This window comes from Hypanus sabinus, chromosome 28, assembly GCF_030144855.1.
Source record: "Hypanus sabinus isolate sHypSab1 chromosome 28, sHypSab1.hap1, whole genome shotgun sequence".
Lineage (NCBI taxonomy): Eukaryota > Metazoa > Chordata > Chondrichthyes > Myliobatiformes > Dasyatidae > Hypanus > Hypanus sabinus.
This window is the reverse complement of record NC_082733.1, coordinates 15,603,307-15,625,970: the sequence shown is the minus strand read 5'-3', so window position 1 is coordinate 15,625,970 and position 22,664 is coordinate 15,603,307. Positions and strand designations below refer to the sequence as shown.

Sequence of the window (22,664 nt, the reverse complement as noted above, 5' to 3'; positions counted from 1 at the left end):
TTATTATGTTATAGAAATCTATTTTCTTAAGGATACCATCAAATTCCACAACTTTATCTTCCAGAGAAGTTGACTGGCATATTTTCTTAAAAATCCTTTTAGCTTTTACCATCTTTTGTTTTGAGTTAAAAATACACTACTCAGGTGAACAAAATTTGAGAACAAGGAATTAAAAAGAATCCATGAATAGATATACTACACCTCCTTGATTGTTGTTGACTGGCATTTAACTTTGAAATAAACCTTTTACTGGAATGCCTCAGGTTCCAGCATCAGTAGCCTCTTGTGTCTCCAGTTAGTGGAATATTGTCATGTCTGTTGGTCTGAAACAGGAATGCAGAAACTTTGGTCCTCGATACAACAAATGCTAAATTTAATCTTGGGTCTCCTGCTATAAAATAATTCTGCAATGTAGGGTTTCAAACTTAAAGGTATTGAAGAGATTCAACTTCTTGTAATTGTCCCTCTTAATTTTACATTAGCTTCTTTTTGGTTTTGATCTAGTTTTGAGAATGATTTCTACTCACTGTCCTTCATTTCTTCTGGAACATTTAAAGATTAGTTTATGATTAACAAATGTACTGTCTCTTCTACTTCAGGAATTTCTGCGTTGCAAGATATTTGTTTCTCTCTCTGAGGGGATTTCCTCTCTTTTACCATGTAGACTTGAATTGCTAATTCTGTTCCCCTCGGTCAATTAGATCTATTTCCTCGGCAGCTGTCTCCAATTCGGGCTTATGCAACCAGTGTAATTCTACCATTTGTCTCCTAGATACAGCATCAACATCCCCACACAGTGATGTCTACCCTCAGAACCATGTGCTTTCCTCAGCTGCCTAGTTGACATTCTGTATCAGAGAGTTAGATAAGGGGAGTCAAGTGCTATCTATCTATGTTAATTGGTGATTTCAAACTTGGTATCACTATGCTGCACAGCCAGAATGCAAGGAAGTTTCAGGGAGGAATAGACAATTTCATTGGATGGCCAGGGATGTGGCAAATGGAATATTTTGTGCAAAGAGCTGGGGTAGAAGAAAGGAATTGGAAGGTGAAGCGTTATTTCATGAAATTTTGTAAGTTGTTAGTGCTTAGAGGGACTTCTGTGTCCTTGCACCCTGAAAATAAACAGTGAAATGCAGCAATCTGTTTGTGAGATGGACACTCTTCCACCACCTGGATTCATCTGCCGTCACCTCTCCTCATCTGGATCCACCTAATGCCTACTAGCCACCCCACCTTTTAATACTGACTGTCTTCCCTCTGTTCTTCCAGTCCAGTTGAAGTGCTTGGACCTGAAATGTTGTCTGTCCGTTTCTCTTCACAGATGCTGCCTGACACACTGAGTTCCTCCAGCAGATCATTTATTGCTTCATATTCCATCAGCTGCCATCTCTTGAGTATCCAAGGAAAATGATATTTTGGACTTTATTGCAAGAGTATTTGTGTATTATAGTAAAGATGTCTTTCTCTGGTTATAGAGTGCCTGGAAAGACCACATCTGGAATATTAAACAGTAATCAGATTTTTTTTTCCTAACCAAAGAAGGATATATTTTTGACATGACTGCAGTGAAGGTTCACCAGATTGATTACTTGAGTTGCTTGTGGTGCTTCCCTCGGGTTGTCTGGAACATGATGTCACATTCTTACAGTCAGCCATCAGTCAAATGGGACAGATGATAAGAAATTTCTTGAACTAGTGTGTGGTGCATCTTGAGAATTCTTCACCTAAGAGGGCTGTGGGAATTTTGGTCACTCTTTACTCAACTTGGAGTAGGATAGATTTTTGGATATCAAAAGGTGTGAGGGATTATGGAAATTGTGGTGGAAAGTGGAACTGAGGTGAAAAATCAGCCATGATACTGTTGAATGGCGGAACAGCATGAGAGGCTGAATGGTTTGTCTTCAATTTCTTACAACTTAATGGAGGTGAGCCATGCTGCAAACTTGTTGGTTTTGGAATATACTTCTAGATGTATTTGTTATTTGTTGGGCTCTTATTTGTTTGTCAGTTAGTTTATTTATGCATTCATTCACTCATTCATTTAGATAGAGATACAGTGTGGTAACAGGCCCTTCTGGTACAATGAGCCTGTTGCAATTGCAAACCAATTGCACCCTTGTGACCAATTAACTTGTAAGTCTTTGGAATGTAGGAGGAAACCAGATCTCCTGGAGGAAATGCATGTGGTCATGGGCAGAACATAGAAACTCCTTAGAACATAGAACATAGGAACTGAACCTGGGTCACTGATGCTGAAAAGTGTTTACACTAACACAGCTATACTACTGTGCTGCTGAGTCACATGACTCAACGTTCACGACTCTTTGTGGTAGTGGAATCCAAAGAGTCATAAACCTTTCAACTCCCCTTTTAACTTGATGACCTCATTTCAAAGTAATGCCTGCTAATTCTAGACTGCCCCTTAAGGAGAAAATACCTGATCATCATCCTTAGAAACTTCTATTTCAATAAGATCACCTTTCATTCTTCTGAAAATCCATATCTTAAAGATCCACCCTGTTCAATGGTTCCTCATAAGATAGTTCACATCTAAGGAAATACCCTAGTAAAACTTGCCTGGACTGCTTGCGTTGTAAGTACATTTCTCCTTAAATAAGGAGACCAAAACTGTGGATGAGGGACCATACATGAGGTATGATTTCATTAACACTTTTCAAAAATTTTCTATTCCTATATTGAATTTCTGTACTTGAATACAATGAAGGTTAGCCTTCCAGGAGGCTGTGAACCTGAATGACATTTTAATGACATTTTCCACTGTTTAAATCAGGTGTGCAATTTATTTAAAGTTTTAATAAAGATATTGGGTTCCTTGTATAGGGAGCAGCTTAGAAGTGTCATATTTTCCTGTTATGATATTAGTTAACTATTGCTTAGCTTGCCATTTCTTGTGACACGTCCTGGGAGGGCAGATGGGAGTCTGTCCTTTCGGGAGACAGTTGGATCAATCTTCTGCTGGCATCTCGTCCACAGCTATTCCAACATGGGCGGCCCTGAGTTGGCATCGCCTGATGGAGTCCTTGAAGCACTAGAGCCTGTACATAACATGAAGTAGTTGATCCAGGTCAGGGAGGATTGTTTAGTTAACTGGTGGTTATTAGAAAAAGGTTGACATCCATAGTTCTGCTGATGAGGCCAAAAGTGGCATTCCTCCCAATCCGAAGAATGGATTGTGGTTTAGTGAGTGAAAGCAAATGAACAAAAAGAATAAAAATAATGAAAATCAACAAGTCAGATGTGGTCTTCAGTCTGGCAGAATGTTCTAAGTAGAAGGAGCAAAGTTGACACAGAGTGAAATGAAATATGTGAAAAATCATGGTGAAATGTTTTTATGCAGCATTGTTATGGAAGCCAGAGAGACAACAAGGTCAAAGCTAAGGCACAATGATTAATTGATTATAAGCCAATAAAGTCCACAGTCCTACATTATGATGATTTGCTCAATATATAATCTCATGCAGTGGAAGAGCACTTTTGCAATTTGGACAGAGGCTTGTAGCTCATGTTTTTCATCATAGAAATGAATGTTTTTCTGCTCTAGTAGTTTTGCTGCTGCTTTGATGTACCTGGGATGTTATTGTTTGGTGAAAATGGCTGGAATGTGAGCAATTTATTTTGATTCGCATGCAAAGATTTTATTAGACAAATGTGAAGAAAACAATCCAGAATGTTTGGCTGTTACTGTAGACAATATGTTGAAGATTTATCTGGATCATGAAAAACCCAAGCACATTGAAGATCTTTCATTTATCTTGACAGAAGTCATTTTTCTGACTGCTTGGGAGAGTTTACAAAGTTAACATGAATTGTTTCTCTCTCCACATGATGCCTGACCTGCTGAGTATTTCCAACATTTGCTGTTTTGTTTGTAATGACTTCAGAGTTGCTACTTACCATGGATCCCTGTGTCCTGGTGTCTGACACCAGCCTAAATCACAATGAAAGAAGTTTGGGCACTTACAACAAATTCAGCTGTTGCATCACCATAACTGATAAATCCAGGCTAATGCATCTATTTCATTGACAACTTCTGATGTTTCTAAAACTTAGCAAGTGATATATCATCATGGCCTTAATTGTGATTAAGGTAGAATTTTTCTCAAATTCCTTTCACTTCTAGCCAGTTTGCATTGCTGAAAATGCAGCTGAAACTCTTCTATGTGTGCAAGGTCACACAACTGTGAATTGACACCAGTTTTGAAAAGTCTCCAAACTAATCCGTCTTCTGTGATTGGTAAGGAGATTTATTTTCAACTGCAAATAAAAACATTGGTTGAACATTTTTATCGAGAAAATAAAAGCTACACAGTGTAAAATTTGCTTGATCTGAAGTGGGATAACATATACATCAGTAGCTGACTTTGTTAAGCTAAAGTGGTAACCTCCTTGAAGTTAATTTCTTCCCTTTAAGTGGTGTAATGAGGTCTTTAACCTTCCCTGACTAAATTTAATCTTTCGCTTCTCGTCTCATGTTTGATTCAATTGCACTCCCTATTCCATTCCCAAAATATTGCCAGCTGAACTCAGTTGTAAAAAAGCAATGTGCCAGAGGTCAGAATATGGTCTTAAAATTATCATTTTAATTACTTGAGCTCTTCAATGAAGTGTTTCCATGACAAGGGAAGTTCAGAAAGAGAGGAGTGAAGGGCAGGTGAGAAGGGATGATATAATTAATATTAGAAAATATAATCAAGATAGCCATGGGAATCGGTAGGTTTATAAAAGATGTTGGTCGACAGTTTGTCTCCAGAGATGGATTATAAAAGATAGTTTCTTCTTGCTTAAATTTTCAGCTTCCAGTGCAATCCTAAATTGCTTCAATGATGTCTTGAGACTGGCCTTAAGATGTACATATGCCCTCTGGTGTTTGCTATTGGTGCTCTGGGAAACAGGTACTGACTATCTGCCCTATCTATGCCTCTCATAATCTTGTAGACCTCTATCGTCCCCTCTCATTCATCTACACTCCAAAGAGAAAAGTCCCGGCTCTGCTAACCTTGCTTCATATGATTTGTTCTCCAAACCAGGCAACATCCTGCTAAATCTCCTTTGCACCCTCTCCATAGCTTCCACATCCTTCCTATAATGAGGTGACCAGAATTGAACACAATACTCTAAGTGTGGTCTCACCAGAGATTTGTAGAGTTGCAACATGACCTCTCTACTCTTGAACTCAATCCCCCTGTTAATGAAGCCTAGCATCCCATAGGCCTTCTTAACTACCCTATCAACCTGTGCAGCAACCTTGAGGGATGTATGGATTTGAACCCCAAGGTCTCTTTGTTCATGCACACTCTTAAGTTAACTGACCATTAATCCAGCACTCAGTCTTCTGGTTTGTCCTTCCGAAATGCATCAGCTCACCTTACAGTCCCCGGGTTACGAACAAGATCCGTTCCTAAGTCTGTCCTTAAATTGGATTTGTACATAAGTTGGAATAGGTACATCTTGTCTCATTTAGCGTCAATTAGTCAAATGTTTTTCTTTGTATATTGTATATATTTTACCTTTCTATGCATTAGCTCCCAACACCGATTCCCCACCACCTCCACCTCCCAGTAATGTCTCCGTGATGTGAATCCCTCCAATCCCAGTACACAAGCCCAGCTTGTGAATCTCTTCCTGGTGTCATTCAGGTCCCTTTGTGTCAGGGTACATCTCACATTCTTCCAACCGTCAGACACCTCCATTTCCCGATGCACCGTTTCAACATACAGTGGGACAGATTGGGAGGAGACTTGGGCAGTGTGGCCGCGGGACCGGGGGAAGAGGCTCGGGCAGTGTAGTCACAGGATTGGGGGGAGACTCGGGCAGCATGGCCCGCGAGACCAGCGAGAAGGCCGCTGAGCCTCAGGCACAGTCAGGTAGCCGACAGGAACTGTTTACGGGGTTTTATCTAGCTACAGCGGATGGACAACCTGTATCTCCCTGAGATTTATCCTCCGGGATGGAGAATGGATTTCCTGATCAACACACACAAAATGCTAGAGGCAGCATGTGTTTGGAGAGACGGACAGGCTTTTTGGCAGTCCGTTCGTAAGTACGAGTCGTCCGTAAGTCGGACGTTCGTAACCCGGGGACTGCCTGTACTTCCAATATCTCTTAATGTTTTTGATTCCAAAACCCAGATTTCAGAGCCAGAGAGAACTGGTGTGAGCATGGTATCTTAGAGAACAGAATTTTTTGAACTCTGAGTTCTTTCTTCTGTTGCTATATCTTGTGGAAATGTTGGAAATAGTGGGATTTATTCTTTAGCCTGTTTCACCGTTCAACTGCACCAACATTTCTGAGAAGAGATTAATCTTCTTGATACATGTTTGTAGGAGAACATTTGCACTGCGTGATTTATTTTTTCAGTAGTTTTAGTCAACTGGCAGCAGACTGCCTCCCAGCGCTGTTTCAACTGCTTAAACATTTCCTGATTGCAGTTTATAACTGAATGAGAATTAATAAGCTGAACATCCAACTCCAAGAAGTAAAAGCAGGAGTCGACCATTTGGCTCCTTGAGTCTGCTCTCCATTTATTAATCATCATGGCTGATTTTTATCTCGGTGTCATTTTATGCCTTAATCCTACACCCTTTGATTCTCTTCATGTCTAAAAATCTGCCTTGTATATACTCAGCATTGCGACTTCTTGGAACAAGAACTCTAAAGTTTTCTGTCCTGAATGGCTCCTTATTTTGAGACTGATTCCAAAATCTACGTGCCACTCAAGAGAAATAACGACTCCGCAACCAACCTTAAGAATTTTCCGACTTTCAAGGTGATAACTCAATGTTAGAATGTCAGACTAAGACTGCTTATTCTTTGTTTGTATAAAAAGCTTTCCGTCCCAGGAACCAACCAAGTGGAACTTCCCTGCGCCTCCCTTTGATTGCAAGTGTATCATTGGACAGTGAGACCAGTCGGACTTGCACATAATATTCCAGATGTGGTCTCACATCATCAGGCTGAGCTCCGCAGTTACGCAGAGTGCTGCTGCTCTTTATGAAGTGCAGGATGACACGCATGGCAGGGCATACTTGAAGTGGTGCCAACCACTCACAGAAGCAGAGAACAGTTCTGTGCAAGGCCATTCGGCCCACTGAGTCCATTCCAGGATAGCTTGTCCCACTTCTCTACTGTCTCCACGTGACCTTGCAGGTTCTTAGCTCTCAGATAATTGTCAATCTTCCTTTAGAGCTCGACAGTTAACTCTTTCTCTGTTACTACCCTTGACCGAGCATTCCAGACCTATCCACTTGGTGTTTCATTACTCTCTAGGTTCCCAACCTTTTTTATGCCATGGTCCATGGAATCTAAAGTGATCATTCTCAGCCCTCCCAGTTGCCTACACAACTGAAGATCTTTACCTGTGGAGCTGTTCTCATAAATCAACGCTCAACAGTGAATGTGGTTCACAAAATAAGAAATCACACTAGAATTTTGGCCAAACTAGTGTGAGTTAAGGGTCATTCCGACTTACCATGGGTTTCAGTCCGACTCTGTTTTTAAAGGCCTGGATCCTGAGTGCTGTTCAGTTCACTTTTTCAAGCTGCCATAAATGAAAATCAATAAAACCTCATACTTGAAATCTGGAGTATAGAGTAATATAGTATGGAAATAGGTCTAACTCATCTATGCTGAATGGACCCTAAAAAGCAAGTCTCATTTCTTATTTATCAGTCCATGGTCTCTTCTACTGTTGCAATGAGGTCATACTCAGGTTGGAGGAGCAACGCCTTATATTCCATCTGTTTAGCCTTCAACCTGATGGCATGAACATCGATTACTCAAACTTCTAGTAATTGTCCAATATTCTCCATTCCTGTTTGCCCCTCTTACCTCATTTCCTTACCTGCCCATCACCTCCCTCTTGTGCACCTCATCCCCTTTCTTCCATAGTCTTCTGTCCTCTCCTATCAGATTTGCCCTTCTCCAGCCCTTTATCTCTTTCACCAATCAGCTTCTCAGCTCTTTACTTCACTCCAACCTCCACCTCCGGTTTCACCTATCACCTTGTGGTTCTTCCTCCGTACTCTGACTTCTCCTGTTCCAAGTCCTGAAGAAGGGTCTCAGCCCAAAATGTCAATTGTTTACTCCTTGGGTCGCTGGTTCGAGTCACTGCTGTCAGAGGGGCCGCTGAGTTCCAATGATCTCAGCGATGTTAATGAAATTCTGTGATTTATGAACTGGACTGTAGTTCATATTGGCCTCTTTTTTTTTGTTGGCCATTATGCTTTTCCTTGTGTTCTCACCCGTTCTTCCTTGTTGTGGATTAGTGGGCTGAGGGTTTGGGTGATCTGTTAATTTTTGTGCAAGGGAGGGGTTGGGGGTGTTTGGAGTTTGTAAGTTTCTGTTTCTTTTTCTTTTCATGCGGCGGGGGGATTTGTGTCTTTCTTTTAACTACTTATATGGTTTTCTGTATTCCACATATGTACTTTGATAATAAAATGAGCCTTTGAATCTTTTCCATAGATGCTGCCTGGCCTGCTGAGTTCCTCCGACATTTTGTGTGTGTTGCTTCTCATTTGTCTTCATCTGGCTGGTGTCCCTCTAAACCCTTCCTATCTTGTCTTTTCTTCCTATCCACGACTTACACAAATGCCATTTCAATGTCATTACTATATTTGCCTCAACCAGTTCCTCTGGCAGCTGTGAAACTGTGTAAAGAAATTGCCTCTCAGGTCTCTTTTATATGTTTCAGCTCTCTCTCCTAACATCAGAAAATACTCAACGGGACAGGCGGCATCTGTGAAAACAAACTAAGTACTAAAATAAAATTCCAGCTCAGAGATCCTTCGTCAAAGTGGGAAGGAAAGAAAAGAACCTAGTTTTCAGAGAGGGTGTGGTGACCCATCTGCCCCCAGGGAAGTCTTAGGAATAAGAATTAGATAACTTATTTTTTGAACTGATTTTGATTGAGGGTAAAGTATTGGGCAGGGCAGCAGAACGAACTCTCCTCAAATTCTTTAAAACAGAATGGTTCAGGTCCATCTAAGAGGACAATCCAGACTTTCGTTTAAGTTCTGTATTGAAAGGCAGCGCTTGTGATGTCCCAATGCTGGACTGCATTGGAAGTAGCCTGACTTGATCCCACAACTTTTGTTTTGGGCAAGCCATCATTAATATATTTAGACAAGATTTTTTATACCAAACAGCATTAAACATCTATGTTGAAGTGGAGGAGAGGAGCTCCAAGCATTTTTTTTTTAATATATGGATTATGCTCAGAATTCCTACTGTTCAGCAGCAGAGAACAAGATACAACAACGGGTCACGGCAAAAATGGAATTATCCCATCAGTGATGCCAAGAATTAAATCCGTTTAATAAAACTAAGTTTTTGTAAAGGCCTTTGGTTAATCATATCAATACTGAATGTCTGAGTCTCGAGTGCTGGCCCATTAGTTGTCACTTGCTTTGATTGATTTTCCAACAGGATAAGAGAATAAATCCAACCACCAGGGAGCTTGTGAAAGCAAACATTATGAGAATGGAGACCAGGAAAGGAAGCAGGAAATTACGGGAAAGTAAAGGAGAAGGCAAGAGTACATGAATACAACTTGGCTGCTGCTTTTGGCCCATGTGACAAAGCAACTGTTTTTTTTTCTGATTTATGCAAAGTTTCAGAGTCTGTGATTGAAAAATTTGCAATGTAGGTTAGTGCTGCACCACCTTAACGTTTTCAGATGCCTTTGAGCTAAAATGATAACTGGGTAAGTGATATCAAAACAGAAATAAACTTTATTTTATTTTTTTTGGGCAAGTCATTGAGGGTGTAATGATTGCACTAATATGACAATTACATGATTGTAATACATCTTAAATGATTTAAAAATATCCTAAATTGCTTTCTTTAAATGCTGAAGTTTAGTCCGCATTGAATCGTTGGAAGCATGCTGTCAATCTGTGAAAGCAGGCCTACAGAGAGCCAGCAGCCTCAAGCATGGAGAGGAGACGGGACAATAATTGTGAATCATATCAGGAAGTCCCAAGGACAGGGGCCAAGCACAGTCAAGAGGTGTTAAAAGCTGAGTGTCTGCCTGCAGAGGTGGCAGTACTTAAAGTAAAGGCTTACCAGAAAGGTGCAGAAATGGAATGAGAATGCAGATCACGGCGCAAAGAGAGCAACAGAGGAATATGAGACAACAGAAATTGAATGTGTACAGGAAGAAGCTACTTGGGCTAATTTACTATGATTATATGGAGATGTGAAAGACCACTGTAACCAGGTTAACACATTGAGGGGCCAAGCAAAATAGCAGCAACATATTGCTGATGAGAGGGAGCCTGAGGGAAAGAAAATGGTCCTCCCATAGCCAAGCCTTGATGAAGGAGCTGCCTGGAAAGGCAGGGTTTGCCCTCACGTGGTTCTTCTGACAAATGGCACCTGTATCTGTGTAGAGGCCTGTCAAGGCAGTTAGTGGAAGCACTGGACTCAGGTTAAACATTATGACTTACCACCTTGTCACCTTCAAAGACAGAACAAGGGATCACGTCCACCCATTAACAGTGTCATTACAGAGAATCGAAGTGATGATACCAGCCTGCTGTGCCACATCGGACCACATCTGATGGAAGAAGACCCACCAGTGAAGGACTGTGGAAACTCAAATGCAGAAGACACAGCGGGAGCATGATAGGAAGCCGTAAATAACACATTAAGTAGAACGGCAACAGTACTCTGTAATGAAGGCTGGTTCGTGAAGCTGGATATAAAGGATCTAGTCCCTTCCTGGTATATATGTGATCAAATTTCTGGAAGGTTTTATTGCATCTCTGCTTATTCTTTGAGATGATAGTGTTGATCAGGTGTTCCCAACCTAGGGTCCATAGACCCCTCAGTTTTATGGTAGGAATCTGTGGCATATAAATGTCTGGGAACCCCTGGTATAGATGTAGATGAACATAATGACATACGTTAGTAATTGGTGAGAGGTTCTGAAGTGAAGGGCATTTTAGCTGCCCTACTTAATTAGATGCTCCTTAAAATTTGGGCTTCCTGAACAGATTAGGGAGTATTTGGAGTTGTGTAAATATAATAGAAATTGGTTCATGTAAGAACCAGCCTTCAGTTCTAATGAATCAGTGGAAAGATTTTTTTTACTATTGTAAATTACAAGCAGCAAAGTACACAGACAAAGAAATAGTATATGCATCACCTAAATGTTAAGACGATGGGATTGTGTTACTTGCCCTGCATCAATTATGGGTTTAAGAAATTTGCACCATTGTAAATGTAAATAAGTTCAGGGAGGTGTTCCAGCTGAAAGTATTTGAACGTTTGGAAGAGTCATCCAATGTAGTTTTGTAATTCATGGGAACCATTGTCAACCCAAAATAAGGTTAAGGTTCATCCATTGTCATCGCTGAAGACCTCGATACCATTAGTACTTTTTACGAGCTTGAGTTGCTAGCTCGACGCTCAGCCCAGCACGGATGGAGAGCATGCAAGGGAGCCGGCCAAATTCGAACTCAGGACCTCTCGCCCCGAAGTCCAGCGCTGATGCCACTGCACCATACTGCCGTGAAGTAAACAATGTCATTGTAACTATTGAAGTTCCATTGAATCATCTACTGTTACCTTTGATCTTAAGGGTATAAAAATGTGATGTACTTTTGGGTTTGTGAGCCTCTACCAAGAGTGTCTCCAGAATGATGTTTGCTTTTTGTGATGAAATAAAGATTTCTATATCAACAGCTTCATTGTTTTTTCTGGTAGCTTCGATCACAGTCACAACATATGATCCATGAAACGTCGATGTTTGAAGTGGGAATTTTTAATAAAAGTAGAATTCAGTCCCAGCTCCTATACACTGACAGCTTTCATTTTCAGCAGACCAAAGCTTCATCTGAAAATACTTCTTTCCTCATTGTAGTTAATTTGAAACTGGACTAGGTGCTCTTAGTTTTGCCACAGCAACTCCCATGATACATACTTTCACTTGAAGGCCTGTGGATTTCTTAAGAATTCCTCCTCCATGGTGTCACATGGAATGATGTGAAAAAAATACAGTATTGATGTTGTCACTCTATATGTAAGCTGTTTTAGATCAGATGCAGCTGATGTAAATGAGAAATCAAATGGTGAATGGGCCTATTCTCTAAGAAAAATACATCTTCTCTGTTTGACATTGTGATGATATTGGTGTTGACATTAGGTTGCATGTTGTGTATATAATTCATCTGGAGCCAATTTGTATTTGCATTGTTCTTGCATATTTCTTATCCATTTTCCTTTCAAAGGAAAAAGGTTTAAATTGCAAAGACGCCCAGTGTAGCTAAACTGATTGATCTTAGCACATTTGGAAAGTGAAATCCAAAGACTTTCATTTATATATCACCTTTTCCAACCTCAGGAGAAACCAAGAGCACTGTACAGTCAGTAAAGTGCTCCTTTGCGTAGCCACTGTTGCAATGAAGGAATTGCATGTGCACAGTGAGTACACCCATACAGCGATATTATAAATGAGCAGGTCATCTGTTTTAGTGGTGTTGAATGAAGAATAAATATATTGCTCAGGATACTGGGGATAATTCCCTTGTTCTTTTTCAAAATAGTGCCATGGGATCATTTTTGTTGACTTAAGTCAGCAGACAAAGCCTTGATGTAAATTCTCAGCTGAAAGCTGGCACCTTTGAAAATCCAATTTTCCTTATTGCTCTCCTAGGATGTTAGCTGGGCTTATGCGCTCATTCCTCTAGCATGCAGGCCTCTGATTTGGGCTGATGCCGCTTGAGTTGCAGCGTGTCACCTTAATTTGAAACTTGCAAGCTGTGAATTTTCCAGAATTTTAACAAATGTAAATGCATTGGTAAACTGCAATGGACTACTTTTAATTTGAATTTTACAGAGCCATGGAATAATACAGCACAGATACAGCCCTTCGGCCCAGCCAATCCATGCTAACCATGGTACCCGCTTGTTAATTCCTGTTTCCTGCATTCAGCTCATATCCCTCTAAGCCCTGCCACTCTACACTTTTTAAATACTAGTTTTTAAATACTCAACTAGTTTCTCAGGCAGTTCATTTTATAAACTCACCACCTTTAGGCATGGCAAAAGTTGCCCTCAGGTCCCTTTTAAATCTGCTCCCCTACCCTGAGGAAAAGTCTATTAGCAAAATTCAAAGCACATTTATTATCAAAGTATGTATACATTATACCTCCTTGAGATTTGCCTCCTTACAGGTAGCCACAGAACAAAGAAACCTCAAGAGAACCCAAGTAAAAAAGAACAGTCAATCACCCAATTCGGGGAGGGAGGGAGAGGACACACCAAGCCATGCACACAATAAAAGTAAGCAAATAGCTTCAGTACTGAAATTTCATGAAAGCTATGAAGCCCAGCATTACTGCAGCTGGAGCAGGCCATTGTCTCAGTTAATCTCAATTATCTATCCACATTTACATTATCTATGCCTCTCATTACTTTTAAGCAATTCAATAAGATTGCCTCTCGTTCTCCTACGTTCCAGAGAATAAAGACTTAACTAGTCAAGCTCTCTCTCAAACTTGGGCCCTCTAGTCCTTTTTGAGAATTATTGGCATGCCTGTTAATTTTGGCGTGTCAAAATGAGACATATTCGATTAAGGTTTAGCCTGGCATTGAGTTAATGTAATTCTGCAATCGCTACAGCTTTCAGTAAAACAAGGCACTTCACAGGAATGGTACCAAACAGGATTTGATGCTGAGTTACATATGGAGCAGATGTTGAAAGCTTGATCAAAGAGCTAGTCTTAAAAACCAGCTTGAAGGAGGAGGGAAAGGGAGAGAGTGACTTTGGTCTTCACAGCATGAAGTTGAGGTATAGTTTTGCTCATACTGTTCATCAATGGTGATAAATCTTTGATTCCAGATGATCCCTACTACAGATTTATGTATGAGTCTGGTGACAATCTGAAGTCAAATCCTGGAGCCACAAGCCCACCTGCAGAGGGTGCAAATATCTTTTCACCGGCTGACAAGTAATTTTATTCCTCACTGAGAGACCTGACTTTGTAAAAGGAGCTAGACAGATTGGATCCATTGAGTATTAATGCTGAGGTGGAATTGGTGCTTAGTACTGCTGATGCATCTTCAAATGTTGTTGAAGGGCAGCTTGTAAAGAGTGTCCTTGAGGTCTCTGGCAGTTAATAGTGCAAATGAAGGAGGAATCAATATGAGAGACTGCTGAATTCTGGACTGATATTAGCAGCAGTTTTGCATGCTTCTGCCTTGATGGATGATTCCAAAGCCTCGCAGAAAGAAGCTATCTCACTAGTCCCATTCCCCTTTGCCTCATTCCTTTGCTCCCCAGCTCACAACTTTTTTCTCATTTGCTCTGTTCATTTTTTTTGCTTTTAGTGTACGCAAGATAATTAACCATTTAGTACCGTGATGTTTCATTGTTCTTCACACCTCTATAACAGGGTCCTTACCTATCACCCTATGGGCCTCCACATCTGGCACATCATTCGCTGAAAATTCTGCCATCTTCAAAGGGATCCTGCCACTAACTCGTCTTCCCACCTCCCCCAATTTTTGCTCTCCACAGGGATTGCTGTCTACATGATTTCCTTTTCCACTCATCCCTCCCCACTGATCTTCCTCTTGGCACTTACCCTTGCAAGCAGGACAAGTGCTATACCTGCCCTTTCACTTCCTTGTTCACCACTATTCAAGGCCCCAAACAGCCCATCCAGCTGAGGTTCACGCTTCACCTGCAAGTCTATTGCAGTCATCAGCTGTATCCAGTGCTACCAGTGTGGTTTCATCTACATTAGTGAGACTGATATAGATTGGGGGACCAATTCGTTGATCACCTTTGCTCCATCTATCACAAAAGGCAGGCTTTCCTGGTGACCACCCATTCCTATTCTGACATGTCGGTCCATGGCCTTCACTACTACTACCATGATGCCACAATCAAGTTGGAGGAGTAACATCTGCATTCTTAATGGCATGATCATTGTTTCTCTAGCCCTTCCAACCTCCCCTTCTCTCCTGGTACCTTCGCCTTCTGGTTCCCCTCTTATTCTTCCTCTACTCTTCTGCCCATCAGTTTGCTCAAGTGCTGTTCCTCCGCTTTCTCTCAAGATCCACTCTTTTCTCCTAGCAGCTTCCTTCTTCTTCATCCCTTTACCTCTTCCACCTATCATCTCCCTGCTTCTCACTTCCTCCTCCTCCCCCAAGTGCCTACCTTTCCCCTCACGGTTTCATCTATCACTTGTGGGCTTGTACTCCTTCCTATCCCCCATCTCTACATTCCAGGGAATAAAGACTTAACTAGTCAACCTCTCTGTATAACTTCTTCCCCCTTCCTTTCCATTCCTGATTAAGGGTCTTGGCCAGAAGCATCAACTGTGTATTCCCCTCCATCGATGCAGTCTGACCTGCATTTTGCATTCTCTGTGTGCTGTTAACTTGGCAATTCACCTGAGAAAGGAGCAATGTCACTCTGTTCAAGTTAAAGTATGGCGTGCAATTTCTTAAAATCTGTGCTAATTATATTTAATGGAACACAACAATATTTAAATGTTGCATTTTCAAACGATTTGTGGAGTTGATTTATCTTGTATTCACAAATCATTCAGCCTATCCTGGAGTTTTGGAACATTAAGCATTCTAGAATCCATAAAGCAGTTGAAATAAACCAGATATATCTGAGGGAATGGGAATAACATGTTAATTAAGCTGATTATTTCAGTTGTGAAATAATTGTACTACATTCAAACAGGGAGTATTTTAATCTTTCTACTATCTTAACTCGGCTAGTATTTGCTGATTTAAAGAATCTGTGGGTAGTTGAAGTAAGATTCAATGTAATTATTTTTTTCCTTTTTGTGGAAAGACTGGGGTGTGGGCATGGCATAGTGTAAGAACGTTGATCAATCTTGTAAAAGTGTTCTTGCTAATTTTCTGATGGATTTCTAAGTTGCTTCTCAATGCCAAGACAAGTACTTTCCTTCTCTCTAGGAGACAAGCAAGGAAGGGCTCACTTGAAACGCTCATTTAAAACTATGAAGTAGGAAAAGTCTTTCCATGCAGTTAATGAAAGCAGTTGCCAGCTTTGTATTGTTTAAATTCATTGAAATTTCTTTTAGTATTATGTAAGCAAAGCAAAAGAAGCAAGTTGCTTCTCATTCATTTTAAAATGGAAATTGGGACATAGTCAATCTCTAAAAATCGGATTGCATTAGCAATACCACACGACTTTACATGTGCATACTCAAAGTTAACAGGCCACATTGGGGTTAAAAAATTGATAAAAAGTGGCTGGTTTGGACAAAAATAAAATCATGTTCTTGAAGTAATATGTTGCTGTAAGCCTGAGACAAAGGTTTGATCTTTTTAATTAGTCACTCCCAGTTCTTATCACTGAAAAACTATGTAAGGTTGCAAAGAGAGTATAGCACCAGGTATAATTTGTTAAAAATTCTTTAATGGATCGCGTGTTGTCAGTTTTCCCTACATAATACTGTTAGGGCTATGTGGATCAAGTTCTGAGGGAAAGTGCAATTAGTTAGTGCACTGTAAGTGAACCGTAAGCATCCAGCGAATAGGCTGATAAAGCTGTTTACCATTATCTATAATCTGCTTTATCAGATCACCTGAAAAAAGGGTGTGCTTGCAGAAGGGGAAAGCAGTGAGGGCAATGTATTTTTGAATTTACCATGGTCCCAGAGTTCAGAGTGTGGTTTTCTATGGTGGTCGTCCATCCATGGTGAGGTGAAGGGACAAGAGACTGCAGATTCTGGAATCTAGAACAAAAACAAACACAAGCTGCTGGAAGAACTCAGTGGATCAGGCTGTATCTGTTAAAGAAAATGGACAGTGTATGTTTTAGGTTTTGGCCTGAAATATTGACTGTCTGTTTGCCTCCACAGATTCAGCCTGACTCAATTCTTTTCTGCATCATGGTGAGATGTTCGGCTCATTTAAATATATTCTCAGGAAGCTGCCAAAGCAGGATTATAGAAATTTTTGATTTATAGCTGGAATTACTTTGATAACAGGGGCACTTTTCAATTAAGGCTTACAAGTAATACACTGTCCGAGGAGGGGCATAGGGTGACACAGTCCCTTAGCTTGTAGAACCGCAGACTCAGTGCCATAGACACAGGCTCATTATGAGCTCAGCTATTGTGTGGGGTTTACTCTGTGACCATGTGGGTTTCCTTCAGGAGCTCTGTTTTCCTTTTCCAATAAATGCATAGATATAGTAAGTGGTTAGAATCTGTATACCAGGGTGGGAGTGCAAAATACAAGAAGGCATAGTTTTAAGATGAGGGGATTAAGTTTAAGGGCAATTTGTGGGGCAAGTTTTTTTAAAAAGAGGTTAGGTTCTTGGAATGTGTTGCTGAGGGAAGTGTCGGAAGCAGATATAACAGCCAAGTTTTAAAAAACCATTTAGCCAGGTAGAGGGCAGGAAATAGTGGAGTGGTTCCCAATCTCGGATCCGCAGACCCTTTGCTTAATGGCATAAAAAGGGTTGGGAACTCCTGAAATAGAGGGATACAGACCATGTGCGGACACATAGGATTAGTTAAATTATGATTGTGGTCAGTGCAGATGTATTGCATTATCTGTGTTTTACTGTTCTATCTGATAGTCGTGGGATTGGGTAATTGGTCCCTGTAAATGGCCCCTGATATGGTGAATGGTAGAATCTGATGAGTACATGAGAGAAAAAATATAAGAATAGGATTCAGATTAGTGTCAATGGGTGGTTGATGGTGTACACCAGGGGTTCCTGACCTTTTTTTAAGCCATTGACCAATACCATTAAGCAAGGGGGTCTGTGGAATCCAGGTTGCAAACTCCTGGTGTAGACTTTGTATATTGATGTTGGTGACAGAACCTGTCTGAGTCCATAAGGCGCTTAAAAATCAAAAATCAAAATAAAACAATTTTCCTATTTCAGCTTTGATTGCTGACCTTAATATTGACCTTAATTGCTGACCTTAATTACTGCTTGACAACAATAGTAATTTTACAAACTTGATCACTTAGTATGGAGACTTGCCTGCTGGCACTGTGTTTGAGGAACTTGGGCGCATCATGATTTTCCATAAATTACATTTAATGGACTGAAATTCAAGGGAGTAAACACCTGAATTCCCTTAAAACACTCTTGGCGGGCACAGATCTTTGCAGAGCTTGTGATTCTGTAATATTGCATCTGTGGCATATTAGTTACATGAACAAAATGCACTACTTGAAATCCAAAGTGCTTTAGCAACAACCTTTTGGGATGCGACTTCATATACTAAATATATAAAATGAAGGAATTTGCTTATAACTTTTTTGTATTTGGAATCATAACACAATGCTACAGAGAGAAGTAATTCCTAAGGTTCTATAGCCTTAATGTAATTATCTTTGCTAAATAATGGATTTATGGACTTTTGTTGAATATGCATTTATGCTATTGACATTAAGACTAACAATTTCATATCCTAATAATTTTAAAAATAGAAGCATCATTCTTGTTGTATTTTTAAATTAAAACAATATGGTTAATGTGTAGTGCATCAGCAGTATGCCTTTGGGCAGCCGAAGAACAAATACGCTTCAGCCTCCTCTTTTGAACCAGGGAGTAATTTGAGTGTAAAATGTTCCAAAATGTAAACAGCAATTTTTGCATTTTGTGAAGAGTGGGTATTTTAGACTTTTGGCCTTGGTCATTAAAACTGTTGTCTTTGAGTAGGCTTTTTAGTGATGCATGCAGTACATGCCCTGTACAAGAACTGAGACATCACCAAATTATTGTCTACCTCTTGCAAATAATGTTACATGAAACCGCACATCTTATTGTATGCAGACAGAAGTCTACGTTCTGCCACTGGCTACAAAAACAGAAGAGGTGTACAGATGTCAAGTTGTTAAAGTAACAGGCAGTTTGTTAGCCTTGGTGCTATTAAAACAGAAACATCGAAAATCTACAGCACAATACAGGCTCTTCAGCCCACAAAGTTGTGCCGAACATGTTCCTACCTTAGAAATTACTAGGGTTACCTTTAGCCCTCTATTTTTCTAAGCTCCATGTACCCATCCAAAAGTCTCTTAAAAGACACTATCGTATCTGCCGTATTGTGGATTTCACCTCTGTATCTACAGTTCAGGTAGAAATGCAAAATATGATAGGACAGGACAGGGAAGGAAAATGTATTTGCTTCTTTCTCTATCAATGAATCATGATCTTGTTTAGAAGAATAGTTGTTATGGGAACGTCAGTGCATAGGCAGGCCATGGGTTGATGGTTCGCTGGGCTGGGAGTGGGTTGAGGGTCAAAGAGTGAGTTGACACGGTGGGGTGTGTTATGCTTTGTAACTTCAAAATATTATACTATTTCAGAGGAAGACAGGAGGTCCGAAATGTGGGTCTAACTTTGAGCTTACTTTAAGTGAGGCGCGCATGTATCGTGGTGGAATGAAGACATACGCAATTCATATATAACTTGTTATGAATTATTTAAATAAACAAAAATGCTTAATCAAACAACATATTTAAAAGATTATTCAAATATCACTGAACTACTAGATACACAACAGGGTGAGAAGGGATTTGGGAATGAAAATAAAGGAAATGGGAGAGGAGGTTGCCTAACAGTAGAATGCACAAAAGAGGGTATAGAGCAGGAGGATAGGGGGCCAACAGGCACAGAAAAGGCTGGAGAGGAGAAACAGAGATGGGGAGGATAACGGGAGAGGAAGCAAAGCAATGATGAGGAAGTGGGCCTGTACTTGCACTCTGTGAGTATGTGACCACATCCACCTCTGTAAGTACTAATATCTGTTCACCAGAGACTAACTTCCAGTTGTTTTAGAACCACTGACCTAGGCCAAGCTCTGCAAGCCTCTATGGTAGCTGGTTACCCCATGATAAAAGAATTCATGTTCAGATAAGTCCTTATCTCAATTTCAAAATTATCCTTGATTTTGAGGGACTGCCTTGGAGTAAGAAATTCTATGTTTTCTCTTGAGCAGATTTGGATAGGAATTGCAGCAGCTGGTGACTCTGTGACCTCTGTTTCAGAGGACAATCTCAGTACATCTTTCAAGACAGTGCAACCTCACAAGATATCAGGCTCTGATTGTCTGCCTGGTAGGGCACTGTAAACCTGTGTCAACCAACCGGAGGGTGTGTTCAAGGGCATCTTCAGTCTCATTGCTTCAGTCGGAGGGTTCCCACATGATTCAAAAGGGCAATAATCATACCAGGGTCCAAGAAGAGCAGGGTGAGCTGTCTCAGTGACTATCACCCAGTTGCACTAGCATCTACAGTGATGAAGTGCTTTGGGAGGTTGGTCATGACCAGAGTTAACTGCTACCTAAGCAAGGACCTGGACTGTCTGCAATCTACCCAGTAACACAAAAGGTGTGCAACAAATGCAATCTTACTGGTTTACCAGTTGGCCTTGGATCACTTGGTCAATAATGATACCTACATCAGGTTATTGTTTATTAATTACAGCTTAGTGATCAACAGAATCATACACTCAATTCTTATCAACAAGCTCCAATACCAGGGTTTCTGTATCTCTGTCTGCAACTGGATCCTTGACTTCCTCACTGGGAGACCACAGTCAGTGAAGGTTGGAAATAACATCTCTTCCTTGCTGACAATCAACACTGGTGCACCTCAAGGATGTGTGCTTAGGCCACTGCTCTACACTCTCTGCACTCACAACTGTGTGGCTAGGCACAGCTCAAGTACCATCTATAAACTTGCTGGTGACACAACTATTGTTGGCAGAATTTCACTTGGTGACTAGCTCAAGGAATTCATTGCGGACTTCAGGAAGGGGCATTCAAGGGAACACACTCCTGTCCTCATTGACGGATCAGCATTAGAAAGGGTAAACAGTTTCAAATTGTTGGGAGTCTACATCTCTGCAGATCTATCCTGTGTCCAATGTATTAATGCAATTACAAAAAGGCATGACAGTGGCTATATTTCATTTGGAGTTTGAGGAGAATTTGTATGTCATCAAAGACTCTCACAAATTTCTACAGATCTACTGGTTGCATCACCATCTGGTATGGAGCAGCTACTGTACAGGATAGGGAGAAAGGCTGCAGAGAGCTGTAAACTCATCCAGCTTCATCATGGGCATTAGCTTCCCAAGCATCGAGGATACCTTCAAAAGGCACTGCCACAAAAGAGCGGCATCCATCATTAAGGACGCCCATCAGGACATGCAGTCTTCTCATTGTTACCATCAAGGCGGAGGTACAAAAGGTGAAGGCACACGCTCAATGCTACAGGAACAGCTTCTTCCCCTGCAGACCAAGGACCCAAGTACAAAGGATGAGACTAAGCAACATTCAGAGTCGATCTGAATAAATGGTCCTGATGAAGCATCTCAGCCTGAAACCTCGACTGCTTATCCCCCTCTAGATGATGCTGCCTGACTTGTTCCATTGCTCCAGTATTTTATGGGTGTGTTGTTCAAGATTTCCACATCTGCAGAATCTCTTGTGTTTTGTGATTTGAGTGGATCTGTTTGTTTTCCATAACTTCCACTCCCTGACTTACAAGTTTTCCAAGTTCTGCATTCAGTTCTCCCCAATGTTCTCCACTGTTAAACAGGACTATTTTAGACTGAAATATTTGTATCCGATAATGATGTAGTACACAGCTGTACAATAATTTCTTACCTTTTAATAGGTTTTCCTAAGCCAGGAAGTTCATACGTACCAAAAAAAAAAGTATTTTCAGCTTACCTCAAGCAACTCTCTTTGCATTCCAGATCATGCCACAAATGTCTCTTATTTGCTTCTGTGATCCCTTGTTCAGCTGATGCACTTCCATGAAGGGTTGAGCTTACGAAGAGAGGTTGAGTCAGCTGGGACTATACCTGCTGGAATTTAGAAGAATGAGAGGATATCTTGCAGAAGATATAAAATTATGAAGGGGATAGATAAGATAAAGACATGACAATTTTTTCCACTGGTAAGTAAGTCTGAAAGTAGGAGACATAGATTTGGGGGAAAAGATTTAGGATGGAGATGATGGAGCTTTTCTCAGAGAGTAGTGAATCAGTTACATAGATTTTTGAATAGCAAGGGAGTTAGGGGTTCTGGGGACAAGGCAGGCAGATGGAGCAGAGTCCATGTCCAGATTAAAAGAGGAAAAAGAATTGGATAGGTATATGGACAGGAAAGGAATGGAGGGTTATGGGCTGAGTGCAGGTCAGTGGGGCTAGGTGACGGTAAGCGTTCGGCATGGACTAGAAGGGCCGGGATGGCTTGTTTCCGTGCTGTAATTATTATATGGTTATAAGGTTTATTAGTCATGTCTTATTGTATCATGGCTTGACGGACCAACTGGCTGACCGCTGTTCCTATTTTTTATGTTCTTATGAAAGAGTGATGACTTTTTTTGTAAATTTTATTCAACTTTTGATAACATGAAGCCTTGATAATATAATAGAATCATACAGCATGGAATCAGGTTTTGCCATCAATGCCAGCTAGTGGGCACTCATCACTGTGAATTCCATCATCCAGCTCTTGGCTCACCGCCTTAAATCATCTCAGCTGCTCATCTAGACACTCTTTAAATGCTGTCAGCGACATTCTGTTGCAATTACCTCATTGTGTGAGTCTGTATAAAGAGACTTATTCATTCCACAACTTACATGGCTGAAATCGTATCCCAAGTTTAAG

At 40.7% G+C, this 22,664-nt stretch overlaps 1 protein-coding gene across 1 annotated transcript in view; it reads left to right on the top strand.

Annotated features, from left to right (window-relative positions):
* adamtsl3 (ADAMTS-like 3) overlaps positions 1 to 22,664 on the top strand; it is a 740,135-nt gene that overhangs the window by 176,405 nt on the left and 541,066 nt on the right. The gene's annotated exons all lie outside the window — the stretch shown is intronic.